This window comes from Cetorhinus maximus, chromosome 5 (genome assembly GCF_964194155.1).
Source record: "Cetorhinus maximus chromosome 5, sCetMax3.hap1.1, whole genome shotgun sequence".
NCBI lineage: Eukaryota > Metazoa > Chordata > Chondrichthyes > Lamniformes > Cetorhinidae > Cetorhinus > Cetorhinus maximus.
Window position 1 is genome coordinate 124655068 of NC_135883.1, and position 27827 is coordinate 124682894.

At 42.6% G+C, this 27827-nt stretch overlaps 1 long non-coding RNA gene across 1 annotated transcript; it reads right to left on the minus strand.

The window, feature by feature from the left end:
- Window positions 1-334: 334 nt before the first annotated feature.
- On the minus strand, window positions 335-24490 carry LOC144680356 (uncharacterized). The gene is made up of 3 exons (XR_013576548.1): window positions 24367-24490; window positions 15043-15166; window positions 335-743 (listed from the first exon to the last, which is right to left on the minus strand). It is a non-coding gene; the product is annotated as an uncharacterized LOC144680356 (long non-coding RNA).
- Window positions 24491-27827: the final 3337 nt, after the last annotated feature.

The window sequence follows — 27827 nt, forward strand, 5'->3', positions numbered from 1 at the left end:
TGCACTTAGGACAATGATTATCATGAATCATCAGTGCACAGACAAAATCATTATTCTACTGCTATCTCACCAACATATTTTGTATGTGTGTAGCATCACCTTAATGCGCTCATGGTTACTTCACTCATGAATTGAAATATCATCCAGATTAATGGTTTGTTACTGACATCTTTGTTGTGTAACATCTGCGTTGCAGATCTAAAGGGAAGAGCTTCCCCAAGGGACTTGCATAACCAGAGAAAAATGCCCTCTGACGGAATATGTAAGCAAATGACTCACAAAAAGACAATGTTTTAAATAACTTAAATAAACAATTCTCTAGTGCATATTTTTATAAAATTGTCCAAAGAGGACTTTCTTCACAACCAATGCCCAATGTACACTGGTGTGAGACCACACACATTTTTGTACAGGTGAAAATGTACTTGTAGGTCAGGCCAGCCTTGTCCTCTTTAAGGAACATTTGCTCTAGCCAAATTTTTGTGTTTTTGGAAAGTGCACTGCATTTTCTATGAAGAAATAAATATTTTAAAAGTATATAATTACTTTTATGTTTTTTTAAAACATGGCAGCAACTTGAAACTGAACAAAAGATAAGCCGCTTGATGACTTGGGCCACTAGAACATCTGTGAGTTTGACTCCCGAGTATGGGATCTGAGTTCTGACACCAGTGGTAGCTGATATTTGCATTGATTTCCGACTTTCCTGAGAGGAGAAGCTCTGCCAATCTCATTCACGTTGTCTGCAAAAGAGAGTTACAGCATTAAGTCATTCTCACCATCTTAACACCCTTGTTATCAAGTCTTTATTTTATGGTTGTGTGCTTTCAAATCTAGAGGGAAATTACTATTCCAGGGTAATATCTCAATTCTATTTCAGCCTGCGCTGCCGGTGCAACTGCAGTCGGGATGATCCCTAGCCTTTTCTAGACTGAGGTAGGAGAGTTCATCTGAAGGCCAGGGTCAATGCAAGTCTTCAGTCCACAGACATTTTTGGGTGGAATTCCTGCAGGGATACTCCAATCTCCATTGTAAGGTTGGCAGAAACCTGGGAGAAATGTCATAAATGGTTGCTTACACCATTTCTCGTAGGATTCTGACGATCTCCCATCATTGAAATTCCAGACAGAGATTATCACAAATCCTTGGACATTCTTGCCGTTGATGTGAGGCAGTCTGCTGAAGATCGCTCCAAGGCCTGTCTCCCTCAGAATTTAATGGAGCCCTGCCAATGGAATGAAATACCAGCACAAACAGATTTTCTCCTAAATTCCTGCACTTCCCCCAACACCCAAGGTGGAAATCTTGCTTTCCACTCTTTCTTGCCTTCAGGAATTTCATGGTTTGAGGGTTAATATCAGCAGCAAAGTCAAGTAGTGAGATTTCAATTCTGTGTGTAACTTATCGAGATGATAAGCATTTGTTCATCCACTAGCTGGCAACCAAACTTTCAAGGGCCCATTTCTCAAAAGATCTGGATTGAGGGGCACACTGGTTTGAAACAATTCGAACGAAAGGCTAGGAATTCTACACTGCCTGACAACTGATGACTTCTATTAATCCTGCCCCTCGGATTCGGGATGGGGGTTCCTACCTCAGGTTAGGGCCGGCTGGGGATCATCTTGGCTGCACTTGCAATTAGTGATGCAGGCTCCAAATGTTTCAGGGCCTAAGACTGCCAGTGGGACGTCATCCGAGACTAGTCATTTCCCTCAAGATTTGAGGGGACTTGGGGGACTTCCGCTACCAACATCCTGGAGTTGTGTGGAAGGAACTGGCTTGTGCTTCACTAATGTGATGATGAGGTTGACTATAGAACCTGCATGTTCCACCAACAATGCTCAGACAAATTGAATAATGGTATGCATTTAATTAAAAATTAATAATTCATATAGTAGTGATGGAGAGGTCTGAAATATTGGAGGAAGTCAGGGCTCTGGGTCCAGGTGAGTAGATCGATGTGCAAGCAAATGCACAGCATTGTCATGCCATAATCACCTAATTTCTACAGTCATTATAGGCTTGCACTTATTGCAAGCACAGAACCAGTTACACCCATTCAAGAAAGGCCAGGAAATACCTTGGCAATGCAGTGAGGGCAGAAATCTGGCATAGCCAGCCTTCATCTCGCCACAGCAACTAGAGAATAAGCTTTCCCCAGGCACTGTTTTGAGGAAGATTGACTCTGATATTTCCAGGTCATTGGGGTTGGACAGATGAATCACTCTGGTCATTTGCTCTGTTCCACCACAGCTGTGATCCTTCTTTGGCTCCTCTATCACAAGTTAATGATCAAACATTTTGGTGAATGTACTGTTTTGTTTTTAAAAAGGGCAACTTTTTTTTTAGCTGTTTCTTTGAACCATGCGAAGAGAAGCCGGATTAATGAAAATTGTGCCAATAGAGGCTAGGACAAAAGTAGGAGGGTAGAAGGCACTGGGTGCAAACAATTCTCAAATGATGTCGGGCTGTCTAGTTTTTAAAGCATTATGGAAAGAAGCGCAAAGGATATTAAATAGGGTTTCAGAGTTACAAGTGATATTTGATCCATCTTGAAGGAACAGATTTTGGAAAAGCTTCAAGATATCTGACTTTACTGAGGACGCTTTTGGAAAAGATGTAGCAGTTAGATAATAAGCATCCACCAGTGAATAGATTGCTAGACGAGTCACACCAGGAAACGGTCGCTTGGCAACATAATTACGTGTGGAAAATTTATGATGGGATGTGAGCTGCAGTATTATGGGCAGGAAAGAAGAATAACAGAACTAGTGGATTAAAGTAGTAGTTGATTAAACTAATATTAGATTAAAGAAAATTGGAACTCAGAAACACAGGCTCAGCGATATTGGGAATCTCCTGGGAGCTATTCCCATTTTTCAATCATAACTTCGTTAAACTTTTGGAGGGAACTCTATTTACATAGGTAAGGTTTCCTCCTATCCTCCAAAGAAGTTACAAAGACAGAACGGGAGAAGACCCAAAGAAGATTCACGATTTTCAAACAATTTGCTATTTTTGTTTTACTGCTGAAGGAATGGATACATCATTTTATTAAAGTATTTTAATTTTATGTTATCTGTACTAAAAGGTGGAAACAGGATTCATACAGTATTTATAGCGTGCTTTTACACTTTTGAGACAATAAATGTTTATTTACAAAGTAGAAGTGATTTTGATAAATTCACAACTTTGATTTTTCCATTTTCTGTTGCACTTTCTTTCAGCCACTTTTTGCATTGCTGAGGAAGGAAACATGTCCAAACTAGTTTCTTTTAAAATCACTCGAAAGATAGGGCATGAGGAAGATGGGGATTGTCAAGAAGACATAATAATTTTCAGAATGTTATTGGAATTTATTGTAAAGTAGAGTAATAGTGGGGTCTGTGTCTATGTGTGTGTGTGTGTGTGTGGGACTTAATTGAATTAAAGGCAGCTGGTCTGAAGGCTTTGGTGTACCAGAAGATAAGCTAGGTTTGAAATGTGAAGTAGGTAAACATAAGTGTAAAGGGAACATTTGCATTTTTAAATAAACCAGACCAGCTTGATTTCAAAGGAGGGGTGAAATGTCTCACCTAGCCAGGAGAAGTTAATAAACAGTGTGCTTTTTTCCAAAGATTATTGGTAAAATTGGTACTGAGAGAGGTTTTTATTATTAGAGAGGGAAAGCCCAAAGACATAGTGAAACAATAGGAATTTGCATTCAAAGGGGAAATATGGAGAAAGGAGAGGAGGCTGTGTTCAAGGGAAGGCATTCTAAGATCTAAAACAAGTGTGAAAAAGCCTCCAGCATCTAAGCCTCAAGCTGCTGTCTACAAAGAACTGAAGTTAAGAAAATTCACTTTGAATTGGATTGTTCAGGGGGTTGTGTTTCTTTGCCTGGGTCTTTTAAAATCTATGTGTCTTACTGTTGCCTTAACAAAAGTATAACTGGGAGTTAGATTAACTAGGGGATTTAGAAGTTATCATAGTAGTAATTTGTAGATCTATGTATGTGCTTAAAATCACTCCTTCTATTAACAAAGGTTTAATTTAGTTTGGTAAGAAACCTATAAGACTCAGTGATCTTATTACCACTGAATTCAAGGCACGCATTTCAAAAAACAGTTGTGGCAGTTGTTTCAAGTTTCCCTTTGGGATTTGAGCAGCTCAGCATTTACCATTGGCTGTGCCATAACAGGGATAGACTGAGGCTAGAAATGGTTGGCTTGGAGTTTGCAATGGGAATAACTGTAAGGCTATGAGTGATCACCAATATAATGGGAGTAAATGGGACAGCAACTCCTGGTGTCCACACATGCAGTTGGCCTTTTCAATATAAAAATTAGGATTCTAAGACATCATTAGATGCTGATTGCCATTTTAGGACTCAGATTGGTGGAACTTGTGTGGTGAATGCTCTGTCCATGTGCAATTAAACATGGAATTTTGCTGCCTGATTTACTGTTTCTGCACAAGCTTGGCTACACTGGTATAAGACATTCAGCATTAAAACACATGAAGTGCGTAAAAGTGCAATAATTACCCACAGGTTACCCAGTAATCATGCCATAAAAAATTAGGGTTAGTGCATTTATGTTTAACTCAATTTTGAATTGTGTGTTAAGTCTTAATTAAAGATAAGAATAGAAATTGCACTTATATACCATCTTTCACGACCACCAGGTATTGCAAACTGCTTTACAGCTAATGAAGTTGTAATGTAGGAAATGCAGCAGCCACTTTGTGCACAGCAAGCTCCCACAAACTGCAATGTGATACTGACCAGATAATCCGTTTTTGTGATGTTGATCGAGGGATAAAAATTGATCAGGAGGAGGAAGAGGGAGAGGAGCAGGAAGAAGGAGCAGAAAGGTGGCCATGTTTAGAAGGCAGGTGACCAGGACCAGCTCAGGAGTCAAAGTGCTCATCAAGATGGCGCGAACGTTCAGACACATATGATCCAAGGCACTTTTATCCTGGGCTCTTCGTATCCAGTTGCAATGCATGCTCTGGAACTTGCTTTGATCTGCCTGTGAGAACACTTCTGTTGAAGACTCAACCTTGAATAAATCCACTCTTACTGCCAATGCATGGTGCACATATGTCCATTGGTCTCTCTGTCCCCATTTACAGACCACAGCTCCCCTTCACCATTTCTTCCATCTTTTCCAGTTTTGCCATGAAAGAATGGAAGCTCACAAATCTGGGACCATGGCTCAACATTTCCAGTGTTATTAATAAATTACAGTGTCTGCATTCACACCTGAAGTACAACCCACTCAGTGCTCTGACTGGCACGAGGGCCTCCACTCTTGACCATTTCTACATGATGCTGCCTTGTGACCTTGTTGTGTCTGTTTGGGGCTGAGATGCAGGTGTGGCAGTCGTCCTTATTGCAGAGGTGCCAATAAGGGTATCTCCAAGGATTCTGCACCAGCAACAATACAGGGACAGCCACCACCACAGGGGTCTACCGCATTGATGTTCCCTCAGCCAGACGGGCCAAGGAGGTCAATGATGATGGCAGCAAGTGAGGCTCATCCTTTTCAATGGCTGCTTCAGCCCTTGGCTGGCATTCCAGATGGCAGGAGGGCAGCACCAGCTCAGGTGTAACTGGCATCTACTCCATGCATCTTTGTACCATCAGCACCACCGATTGCCAATGCTACAGAGCGTTGCACGCATTTTGTGAACATCTGTGTACTGCTCCTGCATCTACTCAGAGTGTGCTGACACATATGGCTCTCGAGGTTGGCCACTCTCAATAGAAAAGCTCATGTGTTCAAAGCCCTGATCCCATGCTGATGACAGAGCTGAAAGGACTCCTCCATTCACAGCCCATGACCCCACACTGCATCATTCCCAATAGATGGGAACAGGTCTCATGCTGCTAGTCAAAGTAAACCTACCTTTCTTACGACTCCTGAGGCCCTGCATCTGTGCCCAGCTGAGCGTGGTTGTGTCTGTCATCCAACAGGGACTTCTCACAGCTGTCTCAGCCTCTCTCACCTCTTCCTGTTCACTAGTACTGTGCCCTTCACCCAGTGCCACCCTTTCTAACCGCAGGTGAGGATCCACAGCTGTGAGTGGATCTGTGCTGGTGGAGAGTGCACTTGAATGATGCGGCGGTGCTGGCTCTGCTGATTCTTGAGAGGCTCTGAATGATGCTGCTGTATTTTCACACACCGCCTTCATGACTGATGCTATGGGGAACATAAGGCAATCAGGAGAACTTGCCCATGACAGCAGATGACTCGATAATGCCGAGGCTTCCCAATGAGGCATTGGCAGGCTGTCAGATGGGGAAGAGTGCAATTCATCTCCTTCCTGTAAAGAGCTCACCATCTTTTCACCCTCTTCTCCAGGTGTTTCCATTATCTCCATCACCCTCTTGGTCCTGTGAGGCCACCTTAACGATTTCCATTGCAGACTCCTCCACGGCTGTAGGAATGGCAGTTGGGATATTCCTTCTCATGTTTGCACCCTCGCCTGTGAATTCTGGACTCTCTTCTTCTGCAAGGACAGAAGAAAGAGAGAGAGAGAAAGATGAGGCAATTTTGGCCTCTGTCACCAATATCAGTGGTTCATTTAAATAAGAACTACCAGGTTCGCAACAGTCTGGGCATTGCCGAAGGGTCACTGATTCCCCAGGGCCCTCTCTTGCCACCCACCAGAAACAGGACCTCTTGCCTCTCACGGCTTCCAATAGAACCTCAAGCTGTATCCGTGAAGCAGGCTGCCTGGCTATTGTCTCTTCGACTGCTGAGCACAGGCTTCTATGGGAAATCAAAATGGCTGCTACAGCAATGGCTACTGTCATGTCTTTAAATCGGCCCCACACTTTATACAAGTCCCACCTGCATCCCATCCCTGCTGCCACTAACACAAGAAATAGGAGCAGGGGTAGACCACATGGCATGTCGAGCCTGGTCTGCCATTCAATACAATCATGGCTGATCTTGGGTTTCAACTCCACTTTCCTGCCCACTCCCCATATCCATTAACTCCCTGAGACCCCAGAAATGTATCTATCTCAGCCTTAAATGTATTCAACAATGGAGTATCCACAACCCTCTGAGGTAGAAATTTCCAAAGATTCATAACCCTTTGAGTGAATTTCTCCTCATCTCAGTCCTCAATGATCAGGCCCTTATACTAATGCTGTGTCCCCATGTTTTAGATTACCCAACCAGCGGAAACAATCTCTGTGTCTACCCTATCAAGCCCCTTCAGAATCCTTCAATGAGATCAGCTCACATTTTTCTAAATTCCGGAGAGAATAGACCCAAGTTACTACCCCCTCTCCAACCAATTAGCAGCTGACATCAAGGAAAATCACCAGCTGTAACTACTTCATCCCCACCGCCCCCCTACCACCCCAGTGTGGGCTTGGACTCCACTGAAGGCAAAATCCTGCCCAGTGCAGGATTCTTCAATCTGATTGGTTGAGAATGCACTCTGTTGGCTGCCGTGCTCATACATTCAACAGATTTCCTGTAGAGGGTGCTGTGCTGAGAAAGATCTCTACATACCATAAATTATTGCGCAAAAGCCCACAGAGAGTCTGTGGGCAGCTATAAGTGTAAGTGCTTTCCTTTGCCGCTGACCGCAAAATCCAGCTGTTATCTTTTTCTCCTTTTTATTTATACAATCGATCTGCAGCATAAATGAGGCAGTTTCATGAACAGGGAAGAAAACCCTCTGCAAGTCATATTTTACACGCTTATCATTGTTGAATTAAAACAAATAGAGCTGAAGAATAAAAACTGGACTGCAGTCCCATTTCATTCATATAATTATATAGAATACACGGAAGTTACAACATAGGAACGGGCCATTTGGACCAAATAGTCTATGTTGGCATTTTATCCTCTCAACAGCAGTAGACTTACACCCAGATCCACTTTGTACCCATATCCCTAGATTCCTTTTCCCTCGGCAGCCTATTTCACCGATTCTTAAATGCTGACAAGAGGGTATCATTTCAGGCTGATGCTTGTTGGAAACAGGGATGGTAGTGCCTCAACAATGGAGGTATCATTAACATCCCCGATTCCCACTAGCGATGTGGCCAATGCCATCTTCCTAAAGGCCTACTGTTGCATGGCTGGAGAGCCTGCCTGAATCAGACAATTGGCCCTTTTAATACGCAAGCTGATGTCCTACAACATCACTTGAACCTGATTGCCATTTTAGGACTCAACTGGACAAAAAAAAGCAGGCTTAATGCTCCGTCCATGTTACAGCTGGTGGCCCAGCCGAAGAGGATCTCAGAAGGTAAGTGCTCCGCTGGAGGCTCCGCAAAATAATGAGCTGCTAACTACCAACATCCTAGCCCGTGCCCACCACCCCTCTGGCCATATGCTTCTTACGGCTCGAATGGTGGCCAGGTTGCCCAATGCTGCAACAACACATGCCAGCTGCCTGAGAGGTGCTTGTGTTCAGCCTGTAACCTGTTGGCCCCAATGTTATTGAAGGCTGACACTCAGACTGAACCAGGCTTCTTGCTGGCACTATTGGACGCTGGCTGACTGCACAGGCTGGGGTGTGGCCCTGCTGCAGATGGTCTCTGCTCAATCGTTAGCTCATTAACCTCACAACTCTTCATGTAACAACGTTTTTCCAGCTGCCTGTCCTAAATTTCTTGTGTTTAACTTTGTAACCTTATATTATCTCAGATCTGTTGATGGCAGGAAATTGTCTGTTTATCTGTTTATTTATTAAGCTGCACTTTTCTTTCACAACTTTCACCCTATTCTCTGTTTTCACAAAAAAGCCCCAATTTTTCAAGATTTTCTTTCTATTTGTACTTTCTCATATCAGCCAGCATCTGAGCCAATTTGCACTATACCCTCTCTATTGCCTCAACACCCTTCCTATAGTGTGGAGACCGAAATTGCAAACTACACTCCAACTGTGGTACTAAGGTTTTATATTGATTCGTCTTCATATTCACTCGTCTTCATATTCACATTTCTAATAGGGCGGGAAATGGCATATTTCCACAACAAATTTCAACCTGCCTCCTGAAGCTAGGAAAGGTTCAGGTTTCTGTTGATTCACGGGGACTGAGGGGTTCCTGTGAAATCTGCATCACTGCAATTGCAATTGGGCAAAATCAACAGAACCATTTTGGCAGTGAGAACTTTCATGTAATAGTTGACTGCAGCTCAAAGATTGTGCTGACAGCGTGATGCAATATTGAGTTTGCAACACATCAGGTGAATATAATTTTACTGATAAAATCCCAAAGGCATAAAGGGGGTTCATTAAATTATTATAATTTTAAAAATAAGTATTCTAATCAGACACCAGAGGGCACAATAGCATTACTTGAAATGATTTATTCAGTTTCCATTTCCCCCTCCAGCTGGACCTTGTGGAATAAATGAATTAAAACCGCAGGCAATCCAGGAACGTCAGTACATGAGTCACTTCACCTTGGTTGGGGATCAGATTTTCTTAATACTTGACTTACTGGACTGTATCCTGTTAGTGAATTGATAGTTTGACATTAGAAGAGTAACTTTATTAAAACCCAGAGCTATGTCTGCTGGGAGTTTATGTTGGGAAATACAGGCACTGGATTCCCGCAATTTCCTGTACATTATGGTTAAAAATCACCAGGAGTGCATGTCTGAATTCCCAAATGGTGAGGCTCTGGGCTTCAAGCACTATTTTTTATTGGTGCTTATACATATTGTCCAGTTTGACATTGAACAGGCTACATGGCTTATGTGTGTTTTAGATAGATGGTATTTAGATACCTGACCAGTGCTGAGGGTTTCTGCTATTGGATTTATGCTGGACAGTGGTTTATGCTGAATTTTGAGTAGTCCAATTTCTCAACTGTAAATCGGGGCAAATATTGGATCACATTATGCTAATGGAAACGTCACAGACCAGACGTAGAAACTCTGGTTTTCTCTCTACAGAGGCTGCCTGACCCGCTGAATATTTCAAACTATGCCTGTTATATGGTTGTAAAGTCAGCACAAAGATGTCGATTTGTGGGGATCAACATCTTGTGGTGCAAGGGACACTGAAAAATGTCTGAGCTGAAATTGGGTCTGCCTTTAAAATGGACATTAGGCCACTTACATGTGTAAATGAGGGGCCTAACTTGTGTTTTAGGCCCACTCACAGCAACTGGATATCACAGTGAAAGAATGGGCACCGAGCCTGACTCACTTGGGATTCTTCTCTGGCCGCTGCGGCCTAAGTCGTGGTCACCAACAGCAAGTAAAATTTAGAAGACATATATTTTTTAAAGCATTAAAAAGGAGCAGGAATACTTCCAGACCCCAGTTTCCCAAAAGGCTCAACTTTGTAGCTCCAACTCCCAACACTCAGAGACTCACATTCAGGGAGCTCCACAAGGCAATTAGCCCACCTCATAGAATCACAGAGTGCAGAAGAGGCCATTCGGCCCACTGAGCCTGCACCGACACGTGAGAAACACCTGGCCTACCTACCTAATCCCATTTACCAGCACTTGGCCCATAGCCTTGAATGTCATGATGTGCCAAGTGCTCATCCAGGTACTTTTTAAAGGAAGTGAGGCAACCCGCCTCCACCACCCTCCCAGGCAGTGCATTCCAGACCATCACCACCCTCTGGGTAAAAAAGGTTTTCCTCACATCCCCCCTAAACCTCCTGACCCTCACCTTGAACTTATGTCTCCTTGTGACTGATTCTTCAACTAAGGGAACAGCTGCTCCCTATCCACCATGTCCATGCCCTCATAATCTTGTACACCTTGATCAGGTCGCCCCTCAGTCTTCTCTGCTCCAACGAAAACAACCCAAGTCTAACCAACCTCTCTTCATAACTTAAATGTTTCATCCCAGGCAACATCCTGGTGAATCTCCTCTGCACCCCCTCCAGCGCAATCACATCCTTCCTATAATGTGGCAATCAGAACTGCACACAGTACTCCAGCTGTGGCCTCACCAAGGTTCTATACAACTCCAACATGACCTCCCTACTTTTGTAATCTATGCCTCGATTGATAAAGGTAAGTGTCCCATATGCCTTTTTCACCATCCCACTAACATGCCTCTCCACCTTCAGAGATCTATGGACACACACGCCAAGGTCCCTTTGTTCCTCAGAACTTCCTAGTGTCATGCCGTTCATTGAATACTTCCTTGTCAAATTACCCTTCCAAAGTATATCACCTCACACTTTTCAGGGTTAAATTCCATCTGCCACTTATCTGCCCATTTGACCAACCCATCTATATTTTCCTGTAGCCCAAGACACTCAACCTTACTATTAACCACCCGGCCAATCTTTGTGTCGTCCGCAAACTTACTAATCCTACCTCCCACATAGTCATCTATGTTGTTTATATAAATGAATGACCTCTTATTTCTTCAAATGGTGTTTTGCATGTTGATGTGTAGTAGCTACTGGCAGGTTGCCAAAATTATTGAAACTAGGTCAAACGACCAATTTCAGTTTAGCCATGGGCCTTCTGATTAGAGTCTGCACTCCATGTGTAGTGTTGATTCTGGGCTCAAAAACAGACCCAGACGAATTTCTACCAACCAGACTGTTAAAACTCTGGTATTTTTGTAAAAATACAGAAGCTCTTATTTCCATTTATTTTAGTATCTTAAGTTGTGAAGCATTAGTTATCGAGGTTTTTAATAGATTTTCATCAATGCTAAAGAAAATATCAGGACTCAAGCCATGACCATCAGCTCAAACAGCTAAACTGCCAACCATCCAATTATGGAATTGGCAAAACTTAGTAATCAATACCCGTCACTGGTTTTGGCTAGTCACTAACAAGAAAGCAGCTAACGAGAAATAGAAATGATCACTTTGTTATCAGCTGTATCATGTTTTAGTTCTACATCCTCATTTTCAATGCAGTTTCTTTTGAACATTTATGGTTGTTTTTATTTATATTCCTTCATGGGTCGTGGGTGTCACTGGCAAGGCCAACATTTGTTGCCCATCCCTAACTGCCCTTGAACTGAGTGGCTGGCAGAGGGCAGTTAAGAGTCGACTATGTTACTGTGGATCCAAAGTCAAATGTAGGCCAGACCAGGCAAGGACAGTAGATTTACTTCCCTAAAGGGCAGTAGTGAACCAATTGGGTTTTTACAACAATCAATGATAGTTCCATGGTCACCATTACTGCTTTTAATTCCAGATTTTAAAAATTAATTGAATTTAAATTTCACAGGCTGCCATACATGGGACTTGAACCTGTACCCCCAGGGTATTAGCCCGAGTTATCTGGATTACTAGTTCAGTGACATTGCAACCATCTCCCCACTGTTCCCTATTGACTGCTATTGCTTTTTTAGTGTTATAGATTTCCAGGCACACACCAACTGTACAATAGAAAATCATTAACCCAAATTATTCTATCCATCTTGTTTATGTTTACAACAGCGACTGCCCACGAAATGTACTTTATTGGCTGTAAAGCACTTTGGGATATCCTGCAATGATGAAAGATTGTATATAAGTACAAGAGTTTTTTTTTCTTCTTGCTACAGTATTTTAAAAGAAAACTTTTAGCATCAGGCTATTACTCTCTAAGTAATTTGTGTTTTCCACCAAGCCTGGGCTGTTTCTTGTGGCTAAGAAAATGCAATTTAAAGGATCTGGAATGTTAGTCGAGTTCTTCTTCTCTTCTGCTTTTGGAGTTTCACTGAAACATACTTTATTTGAAATGCTAGGAGCTTGGTGAAGATCTGCTCCGAGCCGTTTTAACAGTCGGTCTAATTGCCTCTTCAATTTATCCTTTCCATCCAGTGGACAAGTATTGTTCAGTGTTTTACCATGGTGAGACAGCTGAGATAGGGAAGTTACCATGTTAGGATATGGAGGCATATCCACAATACCAATCGTTTCTCACACACCACACTGTCAGTGTCAATGTCAGTGCACCAGGCAACTTTGAATGCTGCTAAAACAACTTCATTCTCCAGGCTTTTACCACTGCTTAAATGTTCATGGAAATTGTTAATATGGAACAGCTTCCAAATGAATGGATTTCATTCATTTTTTTAACGAACTGCATTTGTGGATCAATAAGTGTGATATATTCACATCAGTTGAAAGATGAACTAATTATAATGACGTTTACAGAATCATCCCGCTCTCACCAGATATCTACATATACACATTATGAAGGGTCCCGGAGTGAGATCCTAACTACTTTAGTCCGGTTTTGACTCCAATAGCTTCACCTGTCCCCACAAATCAGATAAGATTAAACAGACCAGGGTTCAAAAATAAAAACAAAAAACTGCGGATGCTGGAAATCCAAAACAAAAACAGAGACAGAAATACCTGGAAAAACTCAGCAGGTCTGGCAGCATAGGCGGAGAAGAGTACAGTTGATGTTTCGAATCCTCATGACCCTTCAACTGAACAGTTCTGTTGAAGGGTCATGAGGACTCGAAACGTCAACTGTACTCTTCTCCGCTGATGCTGCCAGACCTGCTGAGTTTTTCCAGGTATTTCTGTTTCTGTTTTAGACCAGGGTTCAAGTCTAGTAACTTTCTTAGTGACTTAGTAGTACAGCAGTTATTGTAGTTCTCCATTAGAGCAGAGGAGGAACATGGTAATCTATTTTAATGTGACATTTATGGTGCATTTTCAAATGAAGAAAAATGTTGCTGCATTTCATAAACATGGAGCCCCTTTTAACTATGGATTACCATTCACACTCCTCTTTAATATATCTGTGTCCAGTGATTGTTCATTACACAAGTTTTGAAATGTTATCACAGTAATATGCCATATAAGGCTAGGAGGAGATCTGGAGATGTTTAGATTTATGACAGAACAGATGGCAAGTATGTAACTTACATTTAAGGTCATACCCAAAAGAATGAAAGGAGAGAAGAGGAATTTTCCTTTTTACATAGACAGCCATCAGGACACTGGATGCTTTACAAGGATGCAGTGGTGGAGGCAGAATCCATGACATTCAGAGAGAGATGAATAAATTTTTGAAATGGAAGAAAAATAAAAGGGCGCAGGGGCAAGAGCATAGTAATGGAACTAAGTAGATAGCTCCTTTAGAAAGAGCAGAGCATGGGTTGCATGGCTTCCTTCTCTGGTTTACAAGTTCCTGATTCTATGATTCTGGGTTTTTAATGGCAATACAATGTAATAAAGACAGTGTCAGAAAAGTAACAAGTAGACAATTAAAACTTTTTTTAAGTGACATAATCAACCAAGAGTGGCAACAGGAGAGTTAATGGGAATGTTATTTACACATTCACAAAGCAATGATTCCACAGCGAAGACTGTTTCACTTCAAACCACAACAGTCATCATATTTTTCTCCTTTATCTCCTTCCTGAATTCTTTTTTAAGCACTTCAGTTATTATAAAAACCGAGGAAGGAAGGTAAAGGTTCCGTTCGTGTATACAGGATGACTTGTGTGGGCAAAGTGGCTTGGGTGCTACATTGGATGATGATGCTGCTGCTGTACTAGTTTAACTGGGTTGCATCTTTATCAAACAAGAAACAAACAAACTGCATAATGGTCATTCATCCATAGCTGTTAGGAGCCACAATATTTAATTAATTGTTTACCTATTGTTCCATTTGGTGTGTGTAAAATGGCTGACTTAAATTTACATATGATGATATTAGAGATCATATGATAAGGCAAGTCACAGTGTAAAAAAGGTATTTATCCAAACATCCCCCCCTTCTTATAAAAAAGAAGAAAAATTGCATGCACTATTGCTTACAACTTTCTCCATATTATTAGTCCATAAAAAAAAACCTATCCTGTATGAATAATAAACTCTTTGTTCTTTCTGGTCTGTCCCCACACATGCCTTGCACACGTAGGGCAGTATTTAATGGGGACTATAAGTGTGGGAAACGCGTTGGGTGGGGGGACTTAATCAGGCGGGAACCAAAATTTTGGTTTCCCGACAGCAGGTTGAGATGCAGAGATTTAGTCAGCGGCATGGCAGTGGTGGGTCAGTCCTATGGTGGGTTCCTACTTGTAATACATTTGCACGCCATGAGTACATATTGAATTAAAACTTTTTGTAATTATGTCCTACCTGCAAAATAAAGTCAGCGGTGCACTTGAATCTCATGGCACCTGGTTCATGTTCATTTAAAGGTGGTGTTCAATAATCAGCTTTGTACAGGTGTTCTGACGTCAGAGGTTGTCTTTGTTGAACTCTGTGGCACAAAGGAGGGGAGCAGAAAAATGGCAGCATGCATAGAGGCTCAGGTCTGGCAAGGATGAGCTGAGGTGAGTGGGGAACGGAGGTGGGTGTGGAGTGGGGTCAAGGCAATAGAGGAGTGGAACATATGAACATACGAATTAGGAGGAGTAGGCCACTCAGCCCCTAGTGCCTGCTCCACCATTCAATAAGATCATGGCTGATCTGAATGTAACCTCAACCCCACATTCCTGCCTACCCCCGATAACCTTTCACCCACACCTTTTCATTCATTCACGGGACATGGGCTTCGCTGGCTGAGCCAGCATTTATTGCCCATCCCTAGTTGCCCTTGAGACAGTGGTGGTGAGCTGCCTTCTTGAACCACTGCAGTCCATGTGGTATAGGTACACCCACAGGGCTGTTAGGAAGGGAGTTCCATGATTTTGACCCAGTGACAGTGAAGGAACGGCAATATAGTTCCAAGTCAGGATGGTGAGTGTGTTGGAGGGGAACTTCCAGGTGGTGGCGTTCCCATCTATCTGCTGCCCTTGTCCTTCTAGATGATAGTGGTTGTAGGATTGGAAGGTGCTGTTGAAGGAGCCTTGGTGAATTCCTGCAGTGCATCTTGTAGATGGTTCACACTGCTGTTACTGTGGATTGAGTGAATGTTTGTGGATGTGGTTCCAATCAAGCAGGCTGCTTTATCCTGGATGGTGTCAAGCTTCTTGAGTGTTATGGGAACTGCGCTCATCCAGACAAGTGGGGGGTATTCCATCATACTCCTGACTTGTAGATGGTGAACAGGTTTTGGGGAGACAGGAGGTGAGTTACTCATCACATGATTCCTAGCCTCTGACCTGCTCTTGTAGCCACAGTATTTATATGGCTAGTCCAGTTCAGTTTCTGGTCAATGGTAGCCCCCAGGATGTTGATAGTGGGGGATTCAGCGATGGTGATGCCATTGAAAATCAAGGGGCATGGGTGGATTCTCTCTTGCTGGAGCTGGTCATTGCCTGGCACTTGTATGGCATGAATGTTACTTGCCACTTGTCAGCCCAATGAAAATTGTCCAGGTCTTGCTGCATTTGGACATGGACTGCTTCAGTATCTGAGGAGTCAGGAATGGTGCTGAACATTGTGCAATCATCAGTGAACATCCCCACTTCTGACCTTATGATGGAAGGAAGGTCATTGATGAAGCAGCTGAAGATGGTTGGGCTAAGGAGACTACCCTGAGGAACTCCTGCAGTGAGGTCCTGGACCTGAGATGACTGACCTCCAATAACCAGAGCCATCTTCCTTTGTGCTAGGTATGACTCCAAACAGCGGAGAGTTTACCCCCTGATTCCCATTGACTCCAGTTTTACTGGGGGTCCTTGATGCCACACTTAGTCAAATGCTGCCTTGATGTCGAGGGCAGTCACTCTCACCTCACCTCGGGAGCTCAGCTCTTTTGTCCATGTTTGAACCAAGGCTCTAATGAGGTCAGGAGCTGAGTGACTTGGCGTCAGTGAGCATGTTATTGCTAAGCAAGTGCCACTTGATAGCACTATTGATGACCTCTTTCATTACTTTACTGATGATGGAGAGTAAACTGATGGGTTGGTAATTGGATTTGTCCTGCTTTTTGTGTACAGGACATACCTGGGCAATTTTCCACATAGCCAGGTAGATGCCAGTTTTGTAGCTGTACTGGAACAGCTTGGCTAGGGGCACGGCAAGTTCTGGAGCATATGTATTCAGCACTATTGCCGGAATGTTGTCAGGGCCCATAGCCTTTGCATTATCCAGTACCTTCAGCCGTTTCTTGATATCATGTGGAGTAAATCAAATTGGCTGAAGACTGGCATCTGTGATGCTGGGGAGCTCCGGAGGAGGCCAAGGTGGATCATCCACTCGGCACTTCTGACTGAAGATTGTAGCAAATGCTTCAGCCTTTTCTTTTGTACTGATGTGCTGGGCTCCTCCATCACTGAGGTTGGGGATATTTGTGGAGCCGCCTCCCCTTTTGAGTTGTTTAATTCTCCACCACCATTCACAACTGGATGTGACAGGACTGCAGGGCTTAGATCTGATCCGTTGGTTGTGGGATCTCTTAGCCCTGTCTATCACTTGCTGCTTTTGCTGTTTGGCACGCAAGTAGTCCTGTGTTATAGCTTCACCAGGTTGACACCTCATTTTTAGATATGCCTGGTGTTGCTCCTGGCATGCCCTCCTGCACTCTTCATTGAACCAGGGTTGATCCCCTGACTTGGTGGTAATGGTAGAGTGGGAGATATGCCAGGCCATGAGGTTACGGGTTGTGTTCAAGTACAATTCTGCTGCTGCTGATGGCGCCTCATGGATGCCCAGCCTTGAGTTGCTAGATCTATTCGAAATCTATCCCATTTAGCATGGTGATAGTGCCACACAACACAATAGAGGGTACTCTCAATGTGAAGACCGGACTTTGTCTCCACAACGACTGTGCAGTGATCACTCCTACCGATACTGTCATGGACAGATGCATCTGTGGCAGGCAGGTTGGTGAGGATGAGGTCAAGTATGTTTTTCCCTCTTGTTGGTTCCCTCACCACCTGCCGCAGACCCAGTCTAGCAGCTATGTCATTTAGGACTCAGTCAGCTCGGTCAGTTGTGGTGCTACCAATCCACCCTTGGTGATGGACATTGATGTTCCCCAACCAGAGTACATTCTGTGCCCTTGCCACCCTCAGTGCTTCCTCCAAGTGGTGTTCACATGGAGGAGCACTGATTCATCAGCTGAGGGAGGGTGGTACATGGTAATCAGCAGGAGGTTTCTTTGCCCATGTTTGACCTGATGCCATGAGACTAAATGGGGTCCGGAGTTGCTGTTGAGGACTCCCAGGGCAACTCCCTCCCGACTGTATACCACTGTGCCGCCACCTCAACTGGGCCTGTCCTGCCAATGGGACAGGACATACCCAGGGATGGTGATGGTGGATTCTGGGACATTATCTGTAAGGTATGATTCCGTGAGGAAGACTATGTCAGGCTGTTGCTTGACTAGTCTGTGAGACAGCTCTCCCAATTTTGGCACTAGCCCCCAGATGTTAGTAAGGGGGACTTTGCAGAGTCAACAGGGCTGAGATTGCCATTGTAGTTTCCAGTGCCTAGGTCGATGCCAGGTGGCCCGTCCGGTTTCATTTCTTTTTGTGAACTTATAGCAGTTTGTTACAACTGAGTGGCTTGTTAGGCCATTTCAGGGGGCATTTAAGAGTCAACCATATTGCTGTGGGTCTGGACTCAAGTGTAGGCCAGACCAGGTAAAGACAACAGATTTCCTTCCCTCAAGGATATTAGTCCCTGAAGGATATTAGTGAACCAACAATTGACAATGGTTTCATGGTCATCGTTAGACTTTTAATTCCAGATTATTATTGAATTCAAATTCCACCATCTGCTGTGGCAGGATTCAAACCTGAGTCCCCAGAGCATTAGCCTGGGTCTCTGGATTACTCGTCCAGTGACAATACCACTATGCCATCGCCTCCCCATAATAAAGAATCTATCTATTTGTGCCTTGAAAATATTCAAAGGCTCTGTTTCCACCACCTTTTGAGGAAGAGCTTTCCAAAGACTCACAAACCTCTGAGAGGAAAAATTTCTCCTCATGTCTGTCTTATATGATCGACCAATTATTTTTAAATAGTGGCCCCTGGTTCTAGATTTTCTCACAAGACGAAACATCCTCTCCACATCCACCCTGTTAAGATCCTTCAAGTTCTTAAATGTTTCAATTAAGTCACCTCTTACTCTTCTAAATTCCAGTGAATACAAGTCTAACCCTGTCCAGCCTTTCCTCACAGGACAACCCACCCATTCTTGGTATTAGTCTACTAAACCTTCTCTCAACTGCTTCTAATGCATTTACATCTTTCTATAAATAAGGAGATCAGTACTGTACACAATACTCCAGATGTGGTCTCATCAATGCCCTCTACAACTGAAGCATAATCTCCCTACTTTTGTCATCAATTCCCCTCACAATAAATGATAATGTTCTATTAGCTTTCCTACTTACTTGCTGTACTTGCACACTAACCTTATGCTACTCATGCACAAGGGACACCCAGATCCCTCTGAATCTCAGAGCTCTGCAATCTCTCACCATTTAGATAATAAACTTTTTTATTCTTCCTGCCAAAATGGATAATTTCACATTTACCCTCATTTTACTCCACTTGCCAGATCTTTGCCCAATCTATCCATGTCCCTTTGTTGTCTCCTTATGACTTCTTCACAGTTTACTTCCTACCTATCTCTGTGCCATCAGCAAATTTAGCAACCATCCCTTTGGTCCCTTCCTTCCAAGCCATTTATATGAATTGTAAAAAGTCAAGGCCCCAGCACTGATCCCTGTGACATACCACTCGTCACATCCTGCCAACCAGAAAAAGGCCCATATATGACAACTCTCAGCTTCCTGTTAGCTAGCCAATCTTCTATCCATGCCCATGTGTTATCCCATATACCATGAGCTTTTACTTTCTGCAATAACTTTTGATGTGGCACTTTATCAATTGCCTTCTGGAAATCTAAGTACAGTACATCCACCAGTTTCCCTTTATCCACAGCAGATGTTACTCCTTCAAAGAACTCCAAGAAATTGGTTAAACATGATTTCTTTTTTACAAAACCATGTTGACTCTGCCTGATTGCTTTGAATTTTTCTAAGTGCCCTGCTCTAACATCTTTAATAATACATTTTAACATTTTCTCTATGACAGATGTTAGGCTAACTGTCCTATAGTTTCCTGCTTTCTGTCTCCCTCCCTTTTTGAATAAAGAAGTTATATCTACTATTTTCCAATCTAATAGAACTTTCCCCAAATCGAGGAATTTTGGAAAATTAAAACCAGTGCCTCAACCATCTCGCTAGCCATTTGTTTCAAGACCTTAGAGTGAAGTCCATCCAGTCCTGGAGATTGGTCAGCTCGCAACCCCATCAATTTGCTCAATACCACTTCCCTGGTGATTGTATTTTCCCCCGATTCCAGATGTGATCTCACCAGAGTCTTGTACAACTGAAGCATAACCTCCCTCCTTTGTAATCAATTCCCCTCACAATAAACAATAACATTCTAATAGCTTTCCTAATTACTTGCTGTACCTGCATACTAACCTTTTGCGATTCATGCACTAGGACACCCATATCCTTCTGAACCTCAAGAGTTCTGTAATTTCTCACCATTTAGGTAATATGCTTCTTTTTTATTCTTCCTGCCAAAATGGACAATTTCACATTTGCCCTCCTTTTACTCCATTTGCCAGATCTTTCCCACTCACTTAACCTCTCTATGTCCCCTTGTAGCCTCCTTATGTCCTCTTCATAACTTACTTTCCTATCTTTCTTTGTATCATCAGCAAATTTAGCAACCATTCCTTCGATTCCTTCATCCAAGTCATTAATATGAATTGTACAAAATTGAGGCCCCAGCACAGGTCCCTGTGGCACACCACTCATCACATCCTCCCAATCAGAAAAAGATCCATTTATGGTTACCCTCTGTTTTATGTTAGCTAGCCAATTTTCTATCCATGCCAATATGTTACCCCCTACATCCTAAGCTTTTATTTTCTGCAATAACTTTTGATGTGGCACTTAATCAAATGCCTTCTGGAAATCTAAGCACAGCGCATGTGATTCCTTCAAAGAACTCCAATAAATTGGTGAAACATGATTTCCCCTTCATAAAATCACGTTGACTCTGCCTGATTGCCTTAAACTTTTCTAAGTGCCCTGCCCTAAAATCTTTAATGATAGCTTCTAACATTTTCCCTATGACAAATGTTATGCTAACTGGCCTGTAGTTTCCTAATTTCTGTCTCCTTCTCTTTTTAAATAAAGGAGTTACATTTGCTATTTTCCAATCTAATGGCACTTTCTCCAAATCCAGGGCATTTTGGAAAAATAAAACTAACACATCAACTATCTCACTAGCCACTTTTTTAAAGATCCAAGGAAGAAGTCCATCAGGACTCATGGACTTGCCATCCCACAGCCCCAACAGTTTGCTCAGTACCACTTCCCTGGTGATTGTAATTTTCCTGAGTTCCTCCCTCCTTTCCAGTTCCTGGTTTACAGCTATTTCTGGTATGTTACTTTTATCCTCTGGAGTGAAGGCTGATGCAAAATTCCTTTTCAATTCATTTGCTACCTCCTTATTTTCCATTATTAATTCCCCAGACTCACTTCCTATTAGGACCAACGCTCACTTTATTAACTCTTTTCTTATTTAAGTATCCATAGAAACTCTTACTATCCGTCATTATATTTCTAGCTAGCTTTCTCTCATACTTTAATTTTTCCCTCCTTATTAATCTTTTTGTCATTCTTTGCTTTTTAAAAAATATTCTGTCCAGTCTTCTGACCTGCCACCCATCTTTGCACAATTATATGTTTTTTCTTTAAGTTTGATGCTATGTTTAATATTTTTAGTTAACCATGGATGGTGGGTCCTCCCCTTAGAATTTTTCTTTCTTGTTGGAATGTATATATTCTGTAATATCCCTTTAAATGTCTGCCACTGAATCTCTATTGACCTATCACTTAATTTCATTTGCCAGTTCAATTTAAATAGCTCTGCTTTCATTCCCACATAATTGCCCTTATTTAAGTTTAAAATACTAGCCTTGGACCCTTTTCGTCCCCACTCTTCTCTTCCTCAAACTGAATGTAAAATTCAATCATTTTATGATCACTGCTACCCAGGGATGCCTTCCTATGAGGTTATCAATTAATTCTATCTCATTGCACAATACCAAGTCTGGTATAGCCTGCTCTCTGGTTGGCTCCAGAACGTGTTGTTCTAAGAAACTATTCCGAAAACATTCTGAGCTCCTCACCTAGGTTACTTATACCCAACTGATTTTTCCAGTCTATATGTAGATTAAAATCCCCCATGATTATCGCCATACATTTCTGATAAGCTCCCATTATCTCTTCTTTTATACTCTGTCTAACTGTCTAGTTACAATTAGGGGGCCTGTTCACCGCTCCCACAAGTGGCTTCTTGCCTTTACCATTTCTCATCTCGACCCAAACCACTTCTACGTCCTGGTTTCCTGAACTTAGGTCATCCCTCTCTAATGTGCTAATACCATCGTTAATTAGCAGAGCCACCCCTCCACCTATTCCTAACTTCCTGTCCTTCTTAAAAGTCATGTGCCCTTCAATATTCAGGGCCCAATTGATATCATTCTGCAGCCATGTGTCTCTGTGATGGCTTTCAGATCTTACATATTTATTTCAATTTGTGCTATCAGATCATCCATTTTGTTTCGAATGCTACACACATTCAGGTACAGAGTCTTTAATTTTGTCCTTTTATTATTTTTGACTGCTGTTTTACTCTTAGATTTGTACTCTCTATCCCTTCCTGTTATGTTTTATTTAACATTTCTTATATTAATACCTTCCTCTCTTGCCTTGTCCCTATTCTTTGATTTACCACATCTTCTAAAATTTGATACCTTGCCCCCACTGTTTAGTTTAAAACCCTCTGTACTTCCCCAGTTATGCAGCTCAGTAGAACATCAGTGCCCCATGAACCAGAACTCACTTCTCCACACCATTCTTAGAGCCATGCATTAATTTCTCTAATCTTATTTGCCCTATGTCGATTTGCGTGTGACTCAGATAATAACTCCAAGGTCATTACCTTTGAGGTTCAGCATTTTAATTTGGTGCCTAGCTCCTCACACTGACTACGGAGAACCTCCTTCCTAGTTCTATCTATGTTGTTGGTACCTATGTAGACCACAACAACTGGATCCTCCCCGTACCACTGCAAGTTCCTCCCCAGCTCTGAGCAGATGTCCTGAACCCTGGTACTGGGTAGGAAACACAGCTGACTGGACCCTTGGTCTTTGCTGCAGATATTTGTGTTAATTCCCCTCAGTATACTTTCCCCTACTACCACTATGTTCCTTATTTCTCCCCCCACTTGAATGGCTTCCTGTACCATGGTGCCATGGTCAGTATGTTCATCCACCCTGTAGCCCCCACTCTTATCCAAACAACCTGAGAGAACCTCAGACCAGTTGGACAATTGCAAAGGCTCCTGCACTTGTGCCCTCTGGGCCCCCTTACCTGCCTCAGTTTTAGTCACACCCTCCTGCCCCTGACCACTGACCAAATCAGAAGACCCTATCCTAAGTAATGTAACTGCCTCCTGGTACAAGGCGTACAGGTAATTTTCCCTCTCCCTGATGTGTCGCAATGTCTGCAGCTCAGCCTCCAATTCAATGACTCTGAGCCGTAGCTCCTCGAGCTGCATACACTTACTATAGACTGTTTGCCCTGGATCATGCTGGCATCCAGGAGCGCCGTCATGCTGCAGCCTTGACACAGCACCTGTCCTGCCATCCTTAATGCGTTTTAGTTAATTACTTAATTATATTATTCACTTATTCATTTTCCTTTTTTAAAAATATACAGTTTATTAATGCACCACCAGTTTGCATTCTTCTTAAACCTTAGTAATAGAATTACAAAGGATCAATTGCTTCCCTTCCTCTCGTAACGCCTTAATCACCCAACTCCCAGCATGCTGTTCAAACTCACACTCCGTGCTAAGTCATGCTGAAGTGGCTATTTATATATCCTGCACTGAGATTAAGCAGTTAGCTGACCCCAGTTACAGAAAAACTGGTTTAAGCTGCTTTCCTTAATTAGCTAACTTCAGCTTTGCTTGCAATGGAGTCCCGAAAGTCTTGCTTAAGGTTGTAAAATTTAGAAATTAGACAGCAAGTGTCAGTTAAATGCTAAATACAAACAAAAATTTGATTTTTACAACGAGATTAACACTCCCTTGCTCACCCAATTGCCTGCAATCAATCACATCAGTCACATACTGATCAATATTCTCCCTCCCTTCTTGAGTTCTAGTTTTAAACTCTTAGCATTCACAAATGCGATTAGTAGATAGTTCCAAGTGGGTATTCAAGGCCACCAAAATTTCACACAACTTGCTTTTCTGTCCCTCAATAAGTCTGGGGTTCCAAACAGCTTGTAGCACTCCTGCCCCAGCACAGTTAACAGAGTTGCTATTCTTCTCTCTTCAGGTTTTTTGTTGAATCCTGTGGCAATCTCATTATTTTGCAATTGAGACTGGAAGAATTGCCAATTCCATCTCCCATCTCATCCCCTGGGGAGCAGGTACTGGAATATTCAAAGCTGTAACAACTTACCCAGCTGTCAATATCCTGTATAAAGTTGCAGATTGAAGTTTTAATTATTCTCTGCTTTTGTTTTACATCTTTGGCTCTCTTACAACTATCAAAATCCACTCAATCCCAGCTGCACACACCTGACACCATATTCTATGTAACTCTTTCGAGTTATCAACAGTCACAGATTGTAACTCTTTCGAGTACATTCACAGTTCTTGGTTTCCGGGAGTGGGACATGAACCCATAACCTTCTGATTCAAAGGCGAGGGTGCTATGAACTGAGCCACAGCTGACACCTCATATTCCATGTAATGTGTACAAAATAATTACTGCCTTTAAGTCTGTATTTACATGTAATGACATCAGAGGTCACACGGGTATGGCAAGCCTCAGCGTGTTTATTCAAACACCTATCAGTGAGGCTTTTTTGCAAGGGGCTAATAATAAGCACTGATATAGAGTTGTCCACAGGTGGCGCTTCATTCACTATCATTTGAAACATGAGATCGTCACTTTAAAGCTGCCATTTTGCATCTCCTAATATCTCCTGGCATTACTACCAAATGGAAAGATTCAGATTCTCCTCCATGGTGTTTGATTGAATGCTCTGTTCTCTGGTAAGCATATTACTGTTGCAACATTTCAAAACTTGTGTAAAGAACAATCACTGAACTCAAATATATTAAAGGGGAGTGTGAACTGTAATCTATTGTTAAAAGGGCCACATGTTTATGAAATTCGGTAACATGTTCATTTGAAAGTACATCACAAAAGATCACATTAAAATAGATTACCATGACCTTTCCCCGCTCTGATGAAGAAATACATTGATTGGTACAACCAAGTCATGCAGGTCAGGAAGTTACCAGGCTTGAAGCCTGGGCTGTTCAGTCTTATCTGATCTGTGGGGACAGGGTATTGCAGTAGGGAATGATGAAATCAATTAAGATCTCATTCCTGTGACCCTTCATAATGTATACATGTTGGTGAGAGGGGGAATCGTGTTTGATTGTGACATCCCCATAGTCCTGTAACCTGCTGACACTCACAACAGAGGCTCACAGCCAAGGTAACCATTTAGCTGAGGTATCAGACAGCTGTCCTTATCCAATGGAAATTGTGCCTTCACATTAGTCAGCCCCTTCAGCAAGGTGAAAAATGGGCACAAAAAAATGGATCATCAAGATCATCGGCATAGCTATGATGGGCTGAATGGACATCCGTCTCTGCTGTATGATTCTATTGACACAGGCTCAGTACCCTTATACTGCACTCTTTTCAGTGTCACCTTTGAGGGTCATAAAGAAGTAATGAGCAACAGCCAGATTTCTTCCTAGGGTGAGGGAAATTAAAAGATTTATTCCTGGGCTACTCTTCCAGAGATCAGCTCAGAGGAGCTGGGTAGTGGACTGACAGGTGAACTCAAGAGACAGAGAGATGTCTAATGAATATTTTTTATTGATAAACACACTAATAAAACCCATCACAAACAGTGCACATAAGATTGGCACCAATATTATTCACGGGCAGAGAACTCATCAGCATTCATAAGTTATGGCCTCCAGATTGCTCATGCTTTTCCTATACAGGACTAGGTAGAGTTCCTAAAGTGCGTTCAATTTATATGGTCAATCACTTAAGACAAACAGGATGTTAGTATAGAAGTGCATTTCTGTTATGTGTGGCTAGTATGTTAAGACATATGGCTACTATGTTAGTGCATTAGCAGAAACATGGACTCCCCTCCCCTGACACATGCATTCTCACTATTCTGCTATCTGTTTATTGTTTTCCGGACATTCTCTATCAATGAGTGACTGTATCAGTCCAGCGTAGCCTTCAATTCCTTATCTCTCTTAAATATTTATTACCAAGAGCCCGATTCTCCTCTTACACTCCCTTCTGGGTCTCAGACATGCTGGCGCTCATCCAGCTATTAAAATTCCACACCCACATCATCCCATAACTAACTGGTTATCTCTGTGTTCAGATCCCGATTTAATTCTAATTAGCTCTTACTACTAAATAGCCTCACCTCTGCAGAATGCTAGTTATTCTACTTGGCTTACCAATTCTTGCAGTAACAGAATGCAACATAGAACTTTTCACACATATTTATTCTAACACAAAAACAGAATTACCTGGAAAAACTCAGCAGGTCTGGCAGCAGCGGCGGAGAAGAAAAGAGTTGACGTTTCGAGTCCTCATGACCCTTCAACAGAACTAAGTAAAAATAGGAGAGGGGTGAAATATAAGCTGGTTTAAGGTGGGGGGTGGGGGGAGCCCCCCCACCCCACTTCTCTCCCCCTGCCCCCCCACCTTAAACCAGCTTATATTTCACCCCTCTCCTATTTTTATTTAGTTCTGTTGAAGGGTCATGAGGACTCGAAATGTCAACTCTTTTCTTCTCCGCCGATGCTGCCAGACCTGCTGAGTTTTTCCAGGTAATTCTGTTTTTGTTTTGGATTTCCAGCATCCGCAGTAGTTTTTTGTTTTTATATTTATTCTAACTGTTTGGTGTTAGTTCCTTGGCACAGTTATGACTTTTTGTCTGGATCTTTGTTTCTTCCTGGTGAGAGCTTATAATGCTGAAGACTGAGATGAGTTTCACTTTGAACACCCAGGGTTGAGTTTCCAGTCAAAATTTTCCCAGTCAAAATTCTCCCAGTCATTTGCTGTAATTTTGGTGGAAAATCTGCAGAAGCTAGAATGGCGTAAAGGTCAGATTCTTAGGCCAATGAAAACATGGCTATTACACAAGTAAAACTTCCTCCCATCTCCCCCAATAACATGCCTCTGTCCTATAACCTCTGAAAACATTCCTGCTGCACCAGTAGCAATGTTTTCCCACGGCTGCCCATTTAAATTGTCTGTAAGTCATAATTTGTTTAACAAGGAAGCAAAGATTTAATTATAGGAAGTCATAAATGTAATTTGGTGATGGAAAATTAATTGGACCACAAAGAGATGGAAATAGGGCTAGCCCGCCTACTTTGTGACAAGCAAGATTTTTACAATTGAAAGGCAAATAAGAAATTTAGCAGTGATCAATTCAATGCTTTCAGAGTTGTTATAGCCATTGTAAAGCCAGACTGTTCTTTTGATGAGTGTTGATCACACTAAATGGGAGGAATTTTCCCAAATTTGCACGAAGTAGGCGGGTAACACGGCAATGGTGAGTTTTCGCGCTGTATCATCCCGAGCCTGCCTCATTACATATGCACCCCTGGGAAACATGCCATTTCCAACACGGACCGGCTTCTCATTTGCCCGCCCGGTGTCACCCCGGGCGCCATGTTTAAAGGCCAGCTGCAAGCACGGCGCTCATTGCTTCCAGCTCACCACTGCTCCCCGGGAGACATGGCCCTCAAAGGCAAGAGGACTGCAGCCCCCACCCCCCACACCCACCCCGGTTTAATGACAGGACCCTCAATCAACTGCTGGATGCCGTGGAGCCCGCCAGGATGTCCTGTACCCCG